We start from the raw sequence: 13,707 nt of genomic DNA, 5'->3' as shown, positions 1-13,707 counted from the left end.
ATTTCGCGTAAGGACCACGAAGATAAGAGAGGCATATAGCAGGCGTTTTTCTCCTGCTGTATTTGCGATTGGGACCAGAAAGGAAATGACCAGTAGTGATACATAGTACCCTCCGTCCGCCCCCGGTAGCTGAGTTGTAGCCGGCACGGTAGCTCAGCGTGTTCGGTCAGAGAGATGGTTGGCCTCTGTACTAAAAAACTATGTGGAAGGATCAACAAAACGAACTTGATCGGAGGTCATGCGACGTCCGCAACGACCAAACACATCGATCAACAATGAACAAAAAAAAAGTGGTCAGCGTGACAGAATATCAATCGTAATCATCATTTCATCCCCATATCGATGCGCAAGTCCCCGAAGTGGCGTCAAATCGAAAGACTTGGACCCGGCGAACGGTCTACCCGACGGGAGGCCCTAGTCACACGACATTTTTTTTAATAGTATCCTCCGTCAGGAACCATACGGTAGCTTGTGGACTATTTGTGTAGAGCATCACCAGTCTAATTTCTACTGACTACGGGTGCCAAAGAAAACGCAGCTCAGTAACACCTGCGGCCAGTTCTATGAAACGTAGCATGTTAAAAAAAATTTTTCTTCTCGTAACTGCAAACTATGATTGAACCGTGTGTCTACACATGTTCAACAATTCTTTTTATTTCCTGAAATATTTTAGGTTCTTAATTTTACAGCCATAAAATTTTAGATCCTGAAGATTGTCATGCATTAATTTTGTGTAAAATTAATTGTTTCGTGAGATATAATGACTTGAAGGTTTTGTTACTTCATCACTAAGAAAAAATCTGCAAGTGAACGTTTAATCTCCAAAATCAATTATACAGCCAGTTTTGTAGTCCGATTTTTGTTGATACCGAGAATGTAGTTCGCTTCCGCCAAAATTTTATAAGTAATTGATAAAATAAGTTCCAATAAGGGGACACCACCCATTCTCATACCATCCTACGTATCTGGATTCCGTTTCGGTAATACTGTAACCCGAAATAATCGAGCCGAGTGGTGTATTTACGTTTACAGTATCATGTATTTTAAGGGTGGTAGTCTAAATTTTATCTGTTGTTTAATAATTAATAATAACCGGTCACTGTATTCAAATTCTAGGAAACATTACCGCAGTGGTCAAAAAGGTTGTGTCCTCTTTACAGGAAAATACCAGAATACGTATTAATTTGTATATGGAATTACTAGTCTTAAAACTCAGTTTAATTAACTTAACAATATCTACTGCTGTTATTACTGAAATTACCAATTACCTATAATTAACGCAAAACATGAAGTTCCTAATTTCCGACAAATGGTCCGCTATAAATACCGGGAGACTAGAGTCGAAAGGTCAGTAGTCAGTGTTCTTGCCTGTGTAAGACTATTTCGTAAATACCGGTAGAATGGATGGTGATGTGTGTCGCGTATTAGTTCTGTGACAGAATATAAGTATCGTAGTATTGTAAAGAAAATGGCAGGTGAGCAGCTATTAGTATATGAGTGGCTTTTTAAGGACTATGTGGCAGCGTCGTTATTTTTATTATGAGTGAATAAACTGACCAGAAATAGTAGTTAATTTACGCCAGTGGTCTGTTTAGTGAGCACTAAGACCGCAAACCATTCCTACCCGATCCATCACAATTGATGTAACTTTGGAAGTTCATAGTGCTATCTGACTGTGAGTGAAAGGTGTAGCATTTCTCTCACTTGCAGGCAGGATTACATTCATGTCAAGTATTCTGCATGTTATAACGAGCACCTGACATCACACAAAAGAAGTGATTCGTTTTTTCTACCAAGAAAAGATACCACGTGTGGGTTTGCACACGGCGCTACCATTCGCTGAACTCCTGCTTGTAACTGACGGGGAACCTGCGGAGACTGCTAAGTTTGATTCATTGCTGAGCTACGGCGTTACACCAAACCCTATCCCTTCAGTACTATTTATTAAATAAACAAGACGTCAAATTACAATTTTACATAAGGGAGAAAAGTTTCTCTTCACTGAACTCGTAAGGACGTACCCAGTAACCCTAGAACACCTTAGTGCTAGCGTTACATTGTTACTAAACCATCGTAAATTTCTCTACTCCAAATTTTATTCAAAGGAAGTCATAATTTATAGCCTTTGCACTAGTTAATTATAAAATTTAGCTCTCCAATGGCATGTTACATATAAAATAAGTACAAAGTGTCCTCTTTTAGCCCTACAGCGAAATGGCTCCTTTTGTTTCTAACTGGAATTCTCCTCGTTCCAGCCGGCCGCGGTGGTCTAGCGGTTCTAGGCGCGCAGTCCGGAACCGCGCGACTGCTCCGGTCGCAGGTTCGAATCCTGCCTCGGGCATGGATGTGTGTGATGTCCTTAGATTAGTTCGGTTTAAGTAGTTCTAAGTTTTAAGGGACAGATGACCAGAGTAGTGAAGTCCCATAGTGCTCAGAGCCATTTGAACCATTTCCTCGTTCCAATTTTACGTTTTCCTTCATAAATTTGGGTAAATCAAAAGTATTTACCTTATACTAAAGCTTTGAGGGAAAACATCACAAAATGTCCAGCAAACAGCATTGAAAGGCTCCTCTACAGAGCAACACTCAGCTACACAACGCCTCTGCGTGAAGGTACAGCAAAAGCGGCGATTGGACGTATAGTACCCTATACTGTTCATTAGGTGGTAACACCGTACACAGGTGGGAACTGTGAATCCCACGAGAATAGGAGCGAGGTCATTGTAGTGGGAAGCATGTTTCCCACGGCTCACGAAAGGGTTAAGGCAGAGCTTCCCAACTTGTGGTTCACGGACCCCTTAGGGGTCCGCCGGCTCTTTCTAGGGGGTCTGCGGCCACCTTTCAACAAATCGTGTAAAATAATGACTAACATTATTGAATAAAGATGTGAAAATCAAATTGATCACTTTTTTTCGTGTGAAAAACATGTGTACATTTACTTCAGGTCGTATTCCCAAGCAGCCTTTGCTGTTCCTAGGTGAGAACGCATACACAGTTTAGTGCCGGAGAATGCCGCTTCTCTGATCGACTGTTTCGCAACAATACGGGGGTTGTTTGTGCGCCGGCTCACGGCGCTAGGTGCGCTGAAACCTTTTACGCATGCGCGGAGCGAGCTTTGTTGACAAGTCACAGCGCTCGCTGGCACGTATGCGCCGCCAGGCATCGTTAAATGTTGAACTTGCTTTGTCAGTTCACTACCTATGTCGTAAGCTGATTTTTGACCAGTTTATTACTTCTAACATGGATCCGTGGCTGAAGTCGGGATCGTTGAAGAAGGGTCAGTTTCTCCATCGCCTTCACCTCAAGGGAAGTTTCCAGTTGAAATGAATGAGGACGGAGAACGACCAAAGGAAGAACAATCACAAGAAGGGCCAAAGACTATTGATACTTCGAGGGGGTCGGGGGTGGGTGAGGGGTGGGGGGGTGGGGTGTCATTGGAAACATGGCACTTGCATTAAGAAGTTTCCATGGGTTTCGCTCTGAAATTTAAAGTTACTATGCTCTTGACTGACTAGGGGTCCGCCATGTATCTTCAACTGTAGAAGGGGTCCGAGAGCTGAAACGGTTGGGAAGCGCTGGGTTAAGGAATAGTCGGTGGGAGGAGGGCTTACTGCTGGTGTGGCAACCTTTCCGTAATCAGAGTGACTGGACTGAGTTTTTAACCTGCATTCTCCCACATGCAAGCCAGTGGTTTAAAGCCCGTTGCAGCAGCGAGTAGACGCTGTTTCAAAATAGTGGGCGCGAACCGTTTAGCCTCTTGCTTGCTTACATAAAGAGCCGGACGGATTGCTATCGAGAAGAGCGGGCAGGAAGCGGCGCGCACTCTAGGTGGTGCTCGCAAGCCGCGGGTTTTTATGCCCGCCGCGCGCCTGACGTCAGCAGCGCATCGGAGGTGCCGAGAGGGAGCATCTGCCGTAAAGGGCTGCCACCCCACCCCAACCCACCCCTGCTCCACCGCTGCTTTTACTGCGAGAACGGGCCGGCAGGAGCGCGGGACGGTCAGCGCATCTGCGGAAATGAGACGACGCCAGAAGGGGCGCATATTTCTGAGAACGATCGTTTCTGATACGTCGCACTCAACACTGGCTGCGCGGCGAGTTCGCGCGAAGGAAGCGAGACGGGCCTGCGCCGTCTGCAGCTCATACACCACAAAGTACTCAAATATACAGGGTGTTACAAAAAGGTGCGGCCAAACATTCAGCAAACATTTCTCACAAACAAAGAAAGAAAATGTGTTATGTGGACATGTGTCCGGAAACGCTTACTTTCCATGTTAGAGCTCATTTTATTACTTCTCTTCAAATCACATTAATCATGGAATGGAAACACACAGCAACAGAACACACCAGCGTGACTTCAAACACTTTCTTACAGGAAATGTTCAAAATGTCCTCCGTTAGCGAAGATACATGCATCCACCCTCCGTCCCATGGAATCACTGGTGCGCTGATGCAGCCCTGGAGAATGGCGTATTGTATCACAGCCGTTCACAATACGAGCACGAAGAGTCTCTACATTTGGTAGCGGGGTTGCGTAGACAAGAGCTTTCAAATGCCCCCATATAAATGAGAGTCAAGAGGGTTGAGGTAAGGAGAGCGTAGAGGCCATGGAATTGTTGAGAAGCGTACGAACACTTCGGCTGAAATGTGCAGGAGCTCCGTCGTGCGTGAACCACATGTTGTGTCGTACTTGTAAAGGCACATGTTCTAGCAGCACAGGTAGAGTATCCCGTATGAAATCATGATAACGTGCTCCATTGAGCGTAGGTGGAAGAAATAAAATGAGCTCTAACATGGAAATTAAGCGTTTCCGGACACATCTTTTCTTTACCGGTGTGTGAGGAATGTTTTCTGAAAGTTTGGCCGTACCTTTTTGTAACACCCTGTATGCGAAGACAGTAACTCGTTCTCGAAAGAACAGTTAGGCTGGCCGCAAGATGAGACGCAGGTCCGTGATGTGACGCAGGGTGGTTCGCGAACCACACAACTGAAGGGTCCAGCGCACGTTAGAGCGCAGGGTGTCGCGACGCACTTCCTGCGCTTGGTGACCCTGCGGACCGCAGCCTCCTGTGCGCAGTTTACTGCGAGGCTCACGGTGGTTCTCGCTGTTGGTAGTTCGAAATGGAAGAAAAGCTAATTGAAGCCGTACGTGTTCGCAAAGTTCTGCATTATACGAGCCATGAAGATTACTTGAAAACGAAGCTGAAAGCTGAGAAGTGGGAGGAAGCGGCCAAGGAAACGGACATACAAAATGGTAGTTGTATTGTAATTCGTTGTTAACATTCTACATTGAAATTGTTAAAACTCTGTAGCAAATTTTCGGGATGTGCTCTGTGTTGGTTAAATGTTTATCAAAAAATATCCCTAGGTTCCGTACAATATCATTCCTTACTAGCGTGTAGCCCTCCATATCTACCAGTGAAAACGGAATGGATGGATTTTACTACGTCTTTGATATCAATATAGAATCGAAACTGTCGTCCGAGTACATTTCATTCTTGATGAGACCATGCTCTTCTTGGAATTGGTCACGGTTTAATCTAAAATACTTAGTGAATTTTTCATCATCAAATTCCTTAGTTAAAGCGAATTCCCCGTGACATGGTCTTCTTTTCATGTACGCACTTTTTTCTGCTTTTTGTTTCATCAAAGCGATGTAACACACCGTTTCGAACTTAGAATCGGAATTTGATTCTGAACTTATATCTATTAACATAGCAGAAGTAGTCGCCATCTGTGCCAGAGCCAACGTTCCTCAGCAAACTGCGTATTGAAACTGCGATCCAACTTGCGATGATTGTCGCCGTGACTCACGCTGCCGTGAGGAATTTGGCGTGAGCTCCCCTGCATAACCTCACGGTTCTGCGTCTCATCTTGCGGCCCGCCTTACTGTTGATGACCGTGCAGGTTTTCCCTGGAATAAATTATGACTAACTGAAAAAGTCAGCTGCCGACAGGTGTTGTCGATCTCCTGCTAACATGGAGATCCCGAGTTTGAGTCCCAGTCAGGGCACACATTTTCAGCTGTCCACATCGAGAAATATCAACAACACCTGTCAGCAGCTGAGGTTTTCAGTTAGTCTTCATTTATTCCAGGGAAAAGCTGCACGTTCATCAATAGTAACTGTCCTTTCGAGTACGAGTTACTGTCTTCGTATATATAGTTTAAGACTACCCAGCCATTGACCTTCGTCTGTGCGAATGCGCACAGGTTGCCCAAACTCTTACGAGAATCGCCAAAGCGTGCGAGACTAATGAGTGGGTGGGCAAATGTCTATAAGGTACAATACATATGTAGGATTGTGGACAGTTGGGAATGTGAGTCTCACGGGAAGCGTGCAAGGGACAAGTCCCTGCAGTCGTCCTGTTCATCTGTTTCCTCGGTGGCTCAGATGGATAGAGCGTCTGCCATGTAAGCAGGAGATCCCGGGTTCGAGTCCCGGTCGGGGCACACGTTTTCAGCTGTCCACATCGAGGAATATCAACAACACATGTCAGCAGCTGAGATTTTCAGTTAGTCATCATTTAAAGTACTCAAAATCATAAGCAATGCTCCTCGATACACAAGCTTCGCGTACTTTCACCGGGAATACCGGCTTGAGACTCTCACGGAGGTAATTCTCAAACTCACCACAAGACTATACAAAAACTCCAGACATTAGCAGAACCCGTTTATTCTGAATCTGGGGAACTACGACTACAACCATAGATGGAAACATAAAAGACCAAAAGACATACTTGCAAGGACCTAACATCTATGGCCAAGCATACGCAAACATAACGGTACAGGCGAGCCCCTGTTAATCAGACGCCATTACTGGATATCCAGCTGGAACACACTGCCGAATAACTGGCACCACGCAGGGAAGCTGTACCGTACACTGCATGCAGCCAAGCTCCACACATGTCCACACATCCCCCACACAGTGAGATGATCTATGGCCCATCTCCCAGTACTGTATAACGATCTTGATTGTTCCAGGAATGTAGCGGCTGCAGCAACTGGGATACACCGCCGTCGCTTGTCACGGTAATGATGCATGATACCCATACTAACAAATCCAACCTTGCATGAACTATGGCAGCTAGTAAGCCACTACTGCTCTGTCTGCCACTGTCGCAAAGGTTTTTTTTTTTTTCATGGCACGAGCCATGGCACTTTTTTCCTTCGTCCACTATCACCTGATGGGCCGTGTTAATGCGTAGTCTTACCCAGACTCACGGATAACATCACAGCCCAGCATCCTGTGATCCACTTACCAGATAACTAACGTGGTAACGAAGGTGACAGTAGAACTTTTGGTTTCGTCACCACGTTGGTGCGGGCGTGGAGGGAACCCATCTCTATTTAGATACGGCATAAATATTTGGCTTTCTCCGAGGGGCAGAATTTTCTTTCGGAGTAAATTGTGTTCTTTACGAATCTGATGCTTCCAAGGCGACCGAAGTCGAGAATTTTTAGCATGTGGAAGACCATTGCTTTTGCACCGATCTGCCTGAGTGTCGTTTATAGGCGGTTTTCTAGGCTTGTTTAGGTAAATGCTGGTCTGCACCCTAGTTTCCGCCTCATAAAACGCTGTACACTAACTGCTAAAACGCGTTTACACACACAACAAAGTTTACACAATACAAACGGTGCACACGTTACGACTATGGTGACAGGATCGGCATCCAGTTAAACAAAATGCGAGGGTAAGGCAAATGAAAACCTTAAATTGGTAATAACAAACCGAAATTTCGCGCCGTTATCCTGTAAGTTGCGTGCTACAAACAGCATGCAGAATGGCCTGTAGGTGGCAGCATAGTGCAGATGCAGTATCAAAATAAAGATGGCCGCCCCACTTGCGACTTGCACCAGAAAATAACAGTGTTATGTTATTCGGTTTTTGCGTAGTGAAGGTGTGAAACCTACTGAAATTCTTCGACGAATGAAGGTTGAATACGGTGATGCATATTTGTCAAAGCAGCAAGTCTACGAATGTAGTAGGAAGTTCTCAAATGGTGTGACTTCAGTCGAAGATGCTCCTCGGTAAGGGCAGGCATAACGAGTTTTGACTCCACAGAACATTGCAGCAGTTGAAGCCATAGTGAAGGGAAACCGCCGAGTGACACTGAATGACATTGCAGCATGTTTACAGATTAGTCATGGGTCAGCACCCCACATTGTGCATGATGTGCTCCAGTTTCACAAAGTGTCTGCAAGATGGGTGCCACGGCAGGTGTCTCCTGAAGTGAGAGAACGAAATTTTGATGCTTGTGAAGAACTTCTTCGGCGCTTAGAACGAGAAGGTGGAGGCTTCCTTGCAAGAATCGTTACTGGGGACAAAACCTGGGTTCACTTCCACCAACTGGAAACGAAGAGAGCGAGCAAGGAATGGCGCCATTCCTCATCACCAAGTGATTTCCAAATGTTTGGACCACTCAAAGACGCAACGGGAGGAAAGAAGTTCCGTTCTGATGAAGAGGTACGCCACGCGGTGCATGAGTGGTTGCGCAGACTACCAAAATAATTTTTTTCTAAACGAATTTATGCACTTTGTAAGCGTGGGGAAGATTATGTTGAAATTTGTTACAGCTTTTTACCACTTCAGCACAGTAAATATTTAAAAAAATATTTATGGTTTTCATTTGACTCACCCTCGTAAATTTGACAAATCTTGAAAACAGTGGTCACTGTACTAGACAGGATGAACATGAAGAAGGAGAAGGTTGATACGGAGTGTGCGAGAACAGTAATCACACTGACAATACTGCGAGTGAACTGGCAACGCTCTGCTGTCCTGCTTGTGTAGACAGGTGCGTACATCCGTCTCACACGCTCAGTCCAAGTTGTGGCTGTGTGCAGCCTCCACGTTGTTTCTGAGAGCGCCATCAGTGAAGCTGAGTTTTTGTAGTGTGTTACGTAAATGTAACTGGGAATCAGTGCAACCTTACGCCATCACGTTTCGTATTAAACTTGGGAAATCTGCTGGTGTGACGTTTGAAGAGCTGAAGCAGACCTATGGAGAATGACTCCTTAACAAGAGCCCAAGTTTTTCACTGGCACAGTTTCGGAATGCCTACAAGGCGTTGAAGATGAACGTCGCTCAGGGAGACCAACTTCAAAAACAGATTGAAACGGCGAACGTGTGCGAGATTTTTTGAGATCTGACTGACGTTTAACAGTAAGGATGATGGGTGACCTGTTAAAATTTTTCACCCTACAGCAAATTTTGAGCGCAGATTTGAACATACAAAAGGTATGATGCTGCAAAACCCCACAACTGAGCAGGAGGTGGTTCGAAGAACCGTGTGCATTGGTCCTCTTGATAGGGCATGAATGGTTCCGTCGTGTGATCGTAGGTGATGAATCCTGGATTTCTGAATACGATCCTAAAACAGTCAAAGAGAGAAGTGGCACACGGAGAAAACTCCTCGACTGAAAAAAAACTCGAGTGAGCAACTCAAATCAATACTAATTTCCTACGGAATATCAGACCAGCTGTGTGGCTGGATTGAAGAGTTTTTAGCAAACAGAAGACAGCATGTTGTTCTCAATGGAGAGACGTCTACAGACGTTAAAGTACCCTCTGGCGTGCCACAGGGGAGTGTTATGGGTCCATTGCTTTTCACAAGACACATAAACGACCTAGTAGGTAGTGTCTGAAGTTCCATGCGGCATTTCGCGGATGCTGCTGTAGTATATAGAGAAGTTGCAGCATTAGAAAATATAGGAAGCATTATAAAATGTAGGAAGATCTGCAGCTGATAGGCACTTGGTGCAGGGAGTGGCAACTGGCCCTTAACATAGACAGATGTAATGTATTGCGAATACATAGAAAGGAAGATCCTTTATTGTATGATTATATGATAGTGGAACAAACATGTGTAGCAGTTCCTTCTGTAAAATATCTGGGAGTATGCGTGCGGAACAATTTCAAGTGAAAGGATCATATAAAATTAATTTTTGGTAAGGCGGGTGCCAGGCTGAGATTCATTGGGAGAGTCCTTAGAAAATGTGGTCCATCAACAAAGGAGGTGGATTACAAAACGCTCGTTCGACCTATACTTGAGTATTGCTCATCAGTGTGGGATCAGTACCAGTTCGGGTTGACAGAGCTGGTAGATAAGTTCCAAAGAAGAGCGGCGCTTTACGTCACAGGGTTATTTGGTAAGACTCTGCAAGAGAGGCGCTCTGCATCGCGGTGTAGCTTGCTGTCCAGGTTTGGAGGGGTGCGTTTGCTTCTGGATGAGGTATCGAATGTATTGCTTCCTCCTACGTATAGCTCCCGAGGAGATCACGAATGTAAAATTAGAGGGATTCGAGCGCGCAAGGAGGCTCTCCGGCAGTCGCTCTTCCCACGAACCATATGCTACTGGAACAGGAAAGGGAGGTAATGGCAGTGGCACGTAAAGTGCCCTCCACCACTACCGTTGGGTGGCTTGCCGAGTATGAATGTACATGTTGATGTTGGCACATCAGGAATTTGTTTCTCCAGGGCAAACTGAAAATCAAGTCTTTTACGAAGGTGTCACTGAAAGGTTCAGGAGGAGGAGGAATCGAGTGAGACCGAATTTTGTAGATGCTGCATCATGGCATGACACAAGACGACTTAGACAAAATTTTCAGTTTGTACTATGAATGGCAGATAGCCATAATTGTGGAAAAGTGTAAGTCAATGCGGGATGAGTAGGAACAACAAACCTGTAATGTTTGGATACAGTATTACTAGTGTCCTGAACGACACATTCGAATCGTTTAAATATCTGTGCTAACGTTAAGAGCGATATGAGGTGGAAAGAGCGCGTGGCAACTGTGGTAAGGAAGGTGAACGGTTGTCCTTAGGTTTATTGGGAGAATTTCAGGAAAGGAGGCCGCATGTAGGAAGCCTGGTCCGACCTGTTCTTGAGTACTGCTCGATTGTTTGCGATCCGTGGCAGGTCGGATTGAAGAAAGACACTAAAACAATTCAGAGGCGGGTTCCTTAAATGGTTACTGGTGGGTTTGAACAACACGTTTAAGTTGCACGGAAATGCTTCGGGAACTGAAATTAGAATCCCTGGAGGGAAAGCGACTTCTTTTCGAGAAACACTATCGAGAAAATTTAGAGAACCGGCATTTGAAGCTGACTGCCGAACATACCGCCATCATACACTGTGCGTAAGGACCACGAAGATAAGATACGAGAAACTAGGGCCCATACGAAGGCATATAGGCATTTTTCCCTCGTTCTATTTGGGAATGGAACAGCAAAGGAAATAACTAGTCGTGGTACAGGGCATCTTACACCAAGCACCGTACGTTGCCTTGCGGAGTATGTATGTAGATGTAGATATAGTTCGTGAACAAATTTCCTATGTTTCTTTGTTTCAAAACCGTTTTCTAAATGACAAACTGAATTAGATATTTGTATACGATCTCGATACTTTTCATAATGGAGAAGGATAAATCGACACACGATTGTTTTTCTTGCTTTTAAGTAAGTGTTTTCACTCAACTCCAGTTACTTTAGTGTTGTGTTTCGTACATCAATTTCTAATTCTTATATCATCTTACTGTACCTGTAGCATTTAAAAGGAAATTTAAAACCGCGCAAAAAGATATGCTATACAAATATTTGTCCAGTACGTGCATTTATGCTGTTAGCAACGAATTATAACATCTGCAATGCAGGCTCTGGAATCACTAAGCGTTGTCAAAATTTATGACTCTCTGGCTTAGTCCGTAATTTATTTAACGTTGCGTATCCCAGCAGTAGCGCCTGTCGCATTAGGTTTTAAAAGCCGAATGCAGCAGCAATAAAAAGTAATTTTTTTATTAGGAAAAATGAATGTTTCAATGGAGCAGCGCTGTATAATCGTCTGCACGCTCAGTAATATTTGGTATCTTTATTTAAAAAAAAAAAAACTAATTCGTGAAGAGTGATTATCGTGAAAATTCGCGCCAATGTAACAGTAAAGGAAGGAGTGTCATAAAGCAATGACACTACAGGAAAGACAACACCCAGTATTTTCAACGAGGACTCTCGACTCGCATCTGCCGAGAATTTAGGCGAAGGCAAACGGCAGGCGGGGCGTGTTTGATGTAAAAGTGGCGCCCCGGCCAGCCAGGGGATGTTTTCATTAGCAGGGACTGCAACCCTTCCGCCACGCCGCCTTCTAGCAATTACATGTTGCTCAGAGTCTCTCTCTCTCTCTCTCTCTCTCTCTCTCTCTCTCTCTCTCTCTCTCTCTCAGTCTCTCTTGATCTCTTAGTCGCTCCACCTACACGCAACGCCACTGACAAGCAGGGGCTCAGGCCTAATTTCTTTATTCCCAGCCTTTCTGTTACAGCACCGTGCTAGCGAGAAAGGACAAATTGTAAACGGCGGATTAAAGAGAAGAGAAACATCACGACACGCAAAATCAGTAGTTTCTGAAGGCGATAAAAGTATTATTCTCGAGCCGATCACTGAAATACTAATAGCTGATGCTTTTATTAAAATTATACAGACGGAGGTATAATAAAGGGAGTTGTCATGGCATTATAAACTTGAAGCTGACGTCTGCCATGTTATTTGTCCCAAAAATTAGCTTCTGGTGGAAGTGTTTTGTCAGCTTTCATTTGAAGGTGGGTTCTTCAAAGCGATTCTTTGTTTTACGTACATTAACATTGACTACACTGTTAATTTTACTGTGGTGGTTTTATTTCTGTCATTAGGTTTTAGAATTCCCATCAGTTCAACACGAGTAGCTCTCTTTGTGACCGCTGTGGGAAAGTTTGGAAACCTACCAAACATATCAAAATATGCTCTCAGCTTTTTCGGGAAGAGGACATAGGTCTAACATCACATTCGTCAACAAGTATAAAGGGAAATTCTGGATTACGAAAGCAGACTTTCCACATCACATACTTCTTTCTGGGTTATTTCAAACGAATAACGGAAAAGGAAGTTATACCGATGAGGGCAGCTGCGTCGTACTACTGGTTCAGATACGAATTTAAGACCAAAGGAGTCTCTAACTGCCTTCCTGACTGTGTTATTCATGGAATCATTGCAGCATTTACTTTCTAAAACAACTATTTAGGGCACTTGACAGAAATTAAGAACACTAAGCTATCGTAAACAGTAGTCTCCTAATGTCTTGCGACATCTAACATGGTGACGCCGAATTCAAAGTAGTTTTATGCTCAAAACAGAAAAACCACACCTACTATGACATTTAGTCTGAAAAAAGGAGGGAAAGTTCATATATGTGCATACATATGATAAGTTAAACGGGAAAAACCTGGTAAAATGTTTAGTTAATTATTTTTGGCATGAGAGTGAATATCAGTTTCGAGGGCATGGGTATCACTAACCTATCTTGAATATTTTCCTTCAGTAATCTTCTACGAGATAAAATTCTCCAGATATATTTGCAGTTGGTGCTTCTTTAACAGTCAGGAATGTTAACTAGAAACATTTCACTACAATTATTCTTATGAAATTTACTGTCAACAGTCTACTGCAATTTAAGAGTAGCAGAGACATTTACCAACGCAATATCAGAAGGAAAAAAAATGATCTCCACTTTCCTCTACTTATTCACAGAAAGGAAAGCAATACTCAGCTGTAAAATTAATTTTTAAAAGTCTTACCACCGCGAGACCTTTAACTTACTTTACGTTCACAGCAGTAAGTATTTTGTTTAATGACGCTTTTGATAAGCCTTTTCTGTAGCGATAACTGACATGAATATTTTTTAC

The 13,707-nt window shown here is 43.9% G+C and overlaps 1 protein-coding gene and 1 non-coding gene across 2 annotated transcripts in view; one reads left to right on the top strand and one right to left on the bottom strand.

Moving 5' to 3' along the window:
* Nucleotides 1–13,707, bottom strand: part of LOC126336587 (disks large 1 tumor suppressor protein) — a 4,198,467-nt gene that overhangs the window by 3,827,065 nt on the left and 357,695 nt on the right. The gene's annotated exons all lie outside the window — the stretch shown is intronic.
* Trnat-ugu (transfer RNA threonine (anticodon UGU)) lies at nucleotides 6,377–6,450 on the top strand. Its single transcript has one exon. It is a non-coding gene; the product is annotated as a tRNA-Thr (tRNA).

Source organism: Schistocerca gregaria, chromosome 2, assembly GCF_023897955.1.
Source record: "Schistocerca gregaria isolate iqSchGreg1 chromosome 2, iqSchGreg1.2, whole genome shotgun sequence".
Classification (NCBI taxonomy): domain Eukaryota; kingdom Metazoa; phylum Arthropoda; class Insecta; order Orthoptera; family Acrididae; genus Schistocerca; species Schistocerca gregaria.
This window is presented reverse-complemented; position numbering and strand designations above follow the sequence as displayed.